The following is a 7,942-nucleotide window of genomic DNA, read 5'->3' on the forward strand; positions in this document are numbered from 1 at the left end:
GTCTGGGAGAGTGAGCCTGGGCAGGGAGATGGGGTGAGGTTTATATGAGCCTGGGCAGGTGTGTGTGTCTGCAGGGAGATGGGGTGAGGTCCTGGAGGAAGTTAGATCTCCAGGGCACTTGTTCTGAATGGGTGCATGTGGGCTCTGCCTTCCCTGGTAAATGGAGCAGGCCAGAGCCCAGGAGGTCTAATTCTGCAGGGATGCATTAGGTGCCCTTGCTCACCTGCACAGTCTTCCTGGTTAGTCCCCTCCCTCAATATTCCAATTTACCTTCCAGTCCTCTTTCTCTGCCATTTCTTACAAATATTACTCAAGTTTCCCACTACTGGAATTCCCCCTTTTTTCCCCATCTCTTTTTTTATGCATCTCATTGCTTTTTCTCACTTTTTCCCTCTCTGGCTCTGCATTCTCCCATCCCCCTTCCTGCTTTTCATGGTGCTTTTATCCTGGCAGCCATCCACCAGCTCCTGAACACTGATGGGGTCCAGCAAAGAGCCCCATGGTTGCTGTTCAGCATACTGGAGATTGCCCAAACAGGGTCCTGTATCTGGGCTACCATAAAGCTGGGAGACATCTGACCTGGTTTTTTATCTACAGCTGTATTGTTTGTGCTGTTTTCCTCAGCCTCTGCAATCACTGTTTCCTCCCTATTTTCCCTTTCTTGGGCTGTGCTCTGCTGTTCAGCAATGCAGGCTGAATAACATGTGCCTGGGATTTGGGGGTCTCTGCAACAAGGGGGTTTACCTGTCCAAACAATCCAGCCATAACCAAAAATGTGAATGTTAAATTACTGCTTCCAAGGGTCCAAAATCCCAATTGTTGGCACCTGGGCTCCTAAACTGCTGTGTTTGGTGCTGGTGGAGAGGATAATGTTGGTTCTTCTGTGGCTGTCACGATTTATCAATCTATAAATTGTCTTATCCTTCTTGTGCATCTTTTCTGGCATCTGTATAGATGAATTCAAGGGAAATGGCATGGTCATGTGGAGGCTGCTCTGCAGGTGGGCTCATCGCCTTTCTCCTTGGGAAAGTCATTTCTCTGTGCTACCGAACTTGTGGTTTTCAAACCCACAGCTCTTGGTGTTCCCTCGGTGTGCAGGACTGGGCTCGAGGGCGGTGTAACACTGACACCGCCTAAAACCAGCTTCTCTCACTGTGCTGAATGCATTTAATGATTTTCCTGCTTGTGGCTGTAGCAGAAGAAGATTTCCACCAGGTGGTAATGTTGGGCTTTGGTTTGTGCTGTGACCAGCCTGGGGTTTGTGTACGGCTTTGAGGGAAGGATTTATATGTTGGGATTAACCTGGGTCATCTCTGCGGAATTTTGGGGGTTTGTTTTGTTATTTGCACATAAGCTTTGCATACAAGGGAATTCAACCCATGAGTGGCTTGCAGATTCTTGACTACTCGCAAATATTCAAACTTTGGTTGTTTAAATTGTTTCTTTGGGGGTACCTTGCTGCTGTTAATCTGTGTGTTTGGATCCTTTCAAACCAAATTGGGTTTTGGTGGGTTTTTTAGGAGCTGAGTAAACTCAGGATGGTGCTGCAGGGACAGAGCTGCTCCTTGTCCTGTGTGCTCCAAGGCAAGGGGATAGAGAAGGTCAGACCAAAAGGAGTTCCTTTTAGAAACGCTTTTTCTGTTTGCAAAGCAGTTTTCTCTAGTACTGGGAGATGCTAATTTCCATGCATCTTTGGTACACGGCTAAGGTGTGAGCTTCTTGTCTGGGCCCCTTTTTAAAGCCAAAATTTGATCTTGGTTTTTGATCAGCTGGCCCTGTTCTTCCATCTCCACCTCGTGCTCACAGCATTCACCTCATTTTTCAATGATATTCTAGATTTTAGCAGGAAATGTGTTTCTTCCATTAGAGTAGTAGGTGCTGCTGATCTGGAGAGTCCTGCTGGGTGTCTGAGTCTCCTGCTCAGGGGGATGTCCAGGACCTGTAAACCAGAGAAATCCCTCATCCCTGCTGGCAGAACAGCCTGTTTTCTCCTGGTCATTCCTGTTCCTCGGCAGGTCATGGTGAGTGGCTGCTCTGGGAGGCTGGCAGGTCTCTGCCAGCACCATCACTTACACTGACAGGCTGTTATTTTTCTATTAGGACTCCCTGATTTTAGGTTGTAAATCACTGACGTGCCAGAGCCCAGTCCTGGCTGCTGTGCTGTCCAAGGGATTGCAATGAAGAGCAGTTGCACTTGACTTCTGCTTCCCAGTTCTTCCTGCTTGCAGGAAGAGCACACACTGCATCCCTCTCCCGAGCTGCCCTTCCCTCATCTTGTTTTTCTGCTGCCTTGTCTGTGTGGATCATGAGAACATGCATCTTTGTCTTTCCTTCTCCTTGCGGTCTTTAACAGCTTCCAAATTCCTACTGCCTTTCACTGCAAAAGGAGGTTTCCTCTTCCTCCCTTATTCCTCAGAAGGGACCAGCTCTGTGCTGGATTTCTCTAGTTTTCCTTCTGGGAGCAGAGCTAAGGATTTTCATAGCACTTGCACGTAGCACTGGCTTTGCATGGAATGAAGGCTAGCAATGCCCCTGCTCTTCTGGAATCATGTTTTACCTGGATGTGGATCTAATTGATTGAGCTTCACTGTCTAAATCTGTTTAGGCCAGGAATTTCTGCCCGTGACCACTACAGAGGTTCAAAGTTACGGTATTTTTACAAACATCTCTCCTCTGTTCCTTTCTTTGCCTTGCCCTTTTTTAAAAATCCAGTATCTCCTCTTTAATACTCTCTGTTTTTCTGTAACTTTCCCTGTTGTGCCCGCTTTAGTTGCCCTGGAATTCCTCTCCTCCATGCAGTCTGTCAGACACACCGACCTGGCCCACACAGCCTTGGCTGAGGATCAGCTCCATGGCTCATGCCCCACTGTCATTGTAATGCAGAGCTGGATATTTTCTCTGCTCATAGGCCATCAGTGACTGCTTTACAGAAAGGCATCCTCTCTTTTGATGGCTCCCTAGAGATGAATTTATTGGCAAGACACCATAAAAGTTCTTTTTTCTCCATTCTGCAGCTGAAACTGTACACGCTCCTAGTGGCTATTATTTCTGACACTTGCTGTTTTATTAGTAATATTGAGATTTGTGTCTTAATCAGCTGGTTGGTGCTGGTCAGCACTCAGGGCTGTACTGCTCTGGCAGGAGGGCAGAATTGTGATAAGATTGATAGAAATTTCTGCAATGTCTGCTGTATTCTGCCAGGCTTCTCTTGTAACCTTAAAAATAATTAAGCAGCCTTCACGCAATCAGAGTTTTTCTGCCTCCTGATTCCCTGTCTTTTTTTGGCCTTGCGATGTTTGTTGCATGTTAATGTGATTTTACTGGGCTGTACTTGATGGATAACTTTTGTCTGCAAATAATTCCTGGCAGGAATACATTGATGGGCCACTGTCCTGTTGTTGACGCAGTACAGTAAGTAATTTCATGTGCTCCACCTTCCTGGTGAGAGAGGAGAAATCCTTCTCAGTGTGCCTGCAAGGAGCTAATGATTTAGGCTCTGCATGACCAGTGTTTGGGTATGTGCTCGGCTTTGATGGCCTCTCCCTACTCTCACAGCACTGCAGATGGCCTTAAGGTATTGTTTCCTTTCTCCTTTCAAATTGTTACAGAGCCTCCAATCCCATTTATTTGCAGATCTCCTAATCCAGTTATCATGCCACTACACCTGTCTGATGCCTATCACAGCCTGTCTGCAGCAAGAGCCAGCAATGGGTTCGCTCTTTGGCCACATTTATGGATTTGTATAATGAATAGTTCTGAAGTCAGAGGGGATAAAGACTTGGTGCATAGCCAATGGGATCTGGATGGCCTCTCACCCCCTGGGGACAGCTCACCTGAGCCTCAGCCTCCTGATCTGTCAGGGATGCCAAGGCATCCTTTGTTAACACTGGATGAGCTGTGCAAGATGCACATTTTCCAGTGGTGGAAGCATGAGCTGATTTCCTGATGGGATCAGGTCTGTAGTGACATCAGCCCAGCTCTGATGGCACAGGCACGTCCCAGGTGTGGGTGTGCACTCCTTCCCTCGCTGGGCTCTGATGTTACCAGTCCTGATGAAAGCTTTGGTTGATTCAGACACTCCAATTACACATTGTCCAACTCATCAAATTACACTTACGTAAGAGATTCTTTAAAAGTTAAATGCATCTCTCATCAGTGCTAATTAACACATGGAGATGGGCTTTGCTACGTGATGCTTTATCACTGTTTTGCAGTTCAGGTTCCCTCTGGCCTTCCCTGGACTGGGACCACAGTAAGTATTTGTAGAGGTATTACAGCTTTGGAGAAGTGCCCACTGGAAAGTAGTTGGAGTGATGGAGAAGCTATCCAAATAAAGGCAGTATGCATATTAATAGTGTTCCAGCAGTAAAAAACAAGCAGAATTAAATGGACCATGTTTCTAAGAAATATTTTGGCTTCTAGCAGACTGAAACATGAGCTAAATCTACTCACTTGCACATCATAATGTAAACAGCTTGATGTGGAACAAATCTCCTGCCACATCAATGGAACAAATTTAGATTAAAGCTCTGATCATGACTCAATGTTCTGATTTACATGTTGGTGCTCAGAATCTCTTCCAGTTTCCAGAGGCACTGCCAGCACCTGAGTGGAGTTGTTTGCAAATGCATCACACTCTTTGCCTTAAGTTTCCTGAAGCAGTTGATTTTGAGGGAAGTAGGGCAGAATTTCATCTTCTTGGTATTGTAATCAATATTGCTTGGATGTGGAGCATAGCCTGTGCTGAGCTGGTGGCTCTGTCCTGTTCTCAGTGGAGCCACTGGAAGTTGACTCCAAGGGAAATGCTGCAGCCATCCTGCCAGACATGTCTCTAAACAAGTGATTTGACTTCTGCAAGTGCTTCTAGCAGTGGGTGCTGTTTCCCTTAGTGCTCTTGGAGCCAGTGAGGGGTGTTAAATGCAGCATGCTGAAAGATAGTAGAAAACAACAATAGAGGCTTTCATGATGAAACATGACTTATTTCCAGGGGTCAGACAGTTACTGAGAATCCAGAGGAATCCGTGGGAAGTATGTAAAAGGAACAGAAAGCTTTTTGTGCAAGCTGCAAGTGCAGCTGATGAGAGGAACATGTGCTGGGTGGGCTCACACGGCTTCAGCAGCGCCTCAAGATGCTGGAGGGACTCCCATTTCCTGTTTTCCTTTTGCAGAGACTTGGCATCTGCTTTCCCAGTCATGGAGCAACCCAAAGGAAAAGACACTGCCCAAGCCAAAGGACATCAGCCAGTGTGGTTCTGGGCTTTGGGTAAGAGCTGGAGCAAAGTCAGGCTCGATCCAAACTCTGCTCACTGTGTAAACACTGTTGCTTCTTCCCCACAAATCCTGCTCCCAAGCAAGAGATTCTTTTAGAAATAAGGAAGCATCACCTCCTGGTGTCCTTGCTTCTCTCTCTGCTTTGTCTTGGACAGCAGTGTAACTTTCTAATTCTGGTTGTTTTATATCTCAGTAAAGTTGCTGTAGAATCTGTCTTTGCATGACATTCTCTTATGCTCAATCTTGAAAAGAAGTAATGCCCCTCAAAATGTGCTGTCAGACTTCAAACATCTTGAATGTACTTCAGATAAAAGCAGGACTGTGATGGTCCATGGGGTGTGATTTGAAGTGTAGGAGCTTTAGGAATGCGATGATGCTTCTGACATTTCCAGACAACCTCACCAGCAGAAGGTGAAAATGTCAAGATAAGAGTTGATTCTCTCAAGACCCAGGGAGTTGCTGCTAAAACTTTGAGTTTTAGCAAAAACAAAATGAGCAAAACTGGCAGAAAGATCTAAGGAGTGAAGTAGCAGCTGTACAAAAGGTGGGAAGTGTTGGTCCTGTGCTGCAGCCCACCCGCTGGGCACAGAGGAAGGAAAGCAGACAGTACGTGAGTCAATGTGTCCTTCCTTCTAGGTGATTTTACAACAGAAATGTGAGCAAAATCCTGACATGGCCATCCTCATCCTCAGTGCTGAGGAAGGCTGTGGTCATGCTTTGTCAGTGGATGAGGAAGGAGGGTGGTGGGCAGGCTCTGAGCAGAGCACAGTACAGGGGAGTGCAGGTCCCCAGACCACAGCTACAGGTGCTCATCACTGGCTCTTCCTGCCCAGGCAATAAGGAGAGTTAGATTATCTTCAAGAGGAAACCAAACTCCAATTTCTTACCTGTACTGTGACTGCAGAAATATTGTCCAGGAGGGTCCTGAATTTACATCAGGAAATCTCTAAACAAGGCTGTGCTCAGCTGATCCACTCTGTGCGTGAGGGTCATAATTTTGGTCTAATATTTGCTGTGAACTACCGAACCCTACAATAGTTTGTTATCGCTGCCCACATCCCTGGAGGGATGAAAGTTCCTCTTTTTCTTCTCCCCCCCGATAACTTTCTTGCAATTTCTTAAAGTCACAAAGGGTCAACCGACAAAAACCTCCATAAATTGTTGAGCTTGTCCTTAGTGAGAATCTCCATGCGTTAATTGTATCTGTTCAGCAGATTGCCAATAGTTGGATTTCATCCCTGGTCCCTTCAGAGCTCCTGAGCACTTGAAGGGTCATTTGAAGAACGTAGCTCACATTTTGTATATGAAAAGTCTCAGGCTTATCGTTACTGCAGCAGCAGCTGCAGTGTCAGGCAGTGGAAGCTGCTGGGGGGGTACAACCATGTGGAACACTCACCTGTTAATGTGAGCTTGTCTTTTGTGTAGTGGGACTTGGTTCTGTGGAGGAATAATCTCACCTGAGCAGATATTTACCTTCCAGTGTTTTCTTAGCTGCTATGACCAGGTTTATTATTAGCTTGTGATTTGTTTGTACTATGTATATTCTTGTTTGGAAGTGTGGGAGGAAGCCTGGCTCCTAGCAAAAGGGTTTGGGTCTTAAATACTTGCAGTCCTTGGTTAGTTGTGGGGAGAGCTCAGGGGCAGGACCAGAGTCCAGCTGAGGCACCAGCACATCCAGGGCTCGTACATCACTGGAAGGGCTGAAACTAGGCAAGGGCAGGAGCCTCTGAAGGGTCCATGACAGCCCTTACAGTAGGCTCCTACTTACATATAGATTTTAAAAATAAAAGAAACCCATGAATATTTATCCATGTTTATTTTTAATTGCTGCATCCCCAAAGAGTTAGTTATTTTGCCCTCTAGCTTTTGATCTCCTAAGATGTTGTAAGATCTGGTGCTCTTGAGCAAACAAATCTGGCGCTCAGCATCGTTTTAGAAGCAGGCACTTGAATTTTGGAGTTATAGCACATAAAAATTAACTTTAGCCTGGCCAAAACACAATTAAAATCAGTGTGAAAATGCTACAGTTCTTGTCACCTCAGACTGCCATTTTTTTGACCAGGGATATTTACAGCCAGTCTTCATGTTTACAATAGTTGCAACTAGTAGTGAATGTACCCTGACCTGGCTGTTGAGCACAGGGTGCAGGTGGGGCAGGATGCTGGAGCTCCCATCACCCGCAGACTGTTCCCAGAGGGTGTACCCTTTGCAGGATGCCAGCACCGTTGGGTAGGAGCCACCACAGCCTTGCCCTGTCTTGGCTGGCTTTTGGGTGCCTGGGGTGGGTGTGACAGCCTCCCAGAGATGTTTCTTGAAATAGATGATTTAAAAACACTGATGGTGAAAACTGAGCTCATTGAGCACTGGCTGAGCAGGTTGCTCAGAGCTGACAAACTGTGTGGACATGTTGCTACTTCATGTCCAAGAGGTTGGGGGCAGATACAGGATTGCTGGAAAGAGCAAGGATGTGAGAGCAAGAAAAGGACTCATGAGCTTTGTTGTTTTTATCAATGGCTAAAATGTCTCCTTTGCAGTCCTGTCTGGCTTTGTGCCCTTCTTTTAGGTCCTGTAGCATTGCAGGTGTTGAGAGTGCTCATCTGCCACAGCTCCACCCCATGGCACTGGCTCTGGAGCAGGATGGGGGCACGGGCTCTGAGGGATGAGACCCACA

This window comes from Acanthisitta chloris, unplaced genomic scaffold (assembly GCF_000695815.1).
Source record: "Acanthisitta chloris isolate BGI_N310 unplaced genomic scaffold, ASM69581v1 scaffold38212, whole genome shotgun sequence".
Taxonomy (NCBI): Eukaryota; Metazoa; Chordata; class Aves; order Passeriformes; family Acanthisittidae; genus Acanthisitta; species Acanthisitta chloris.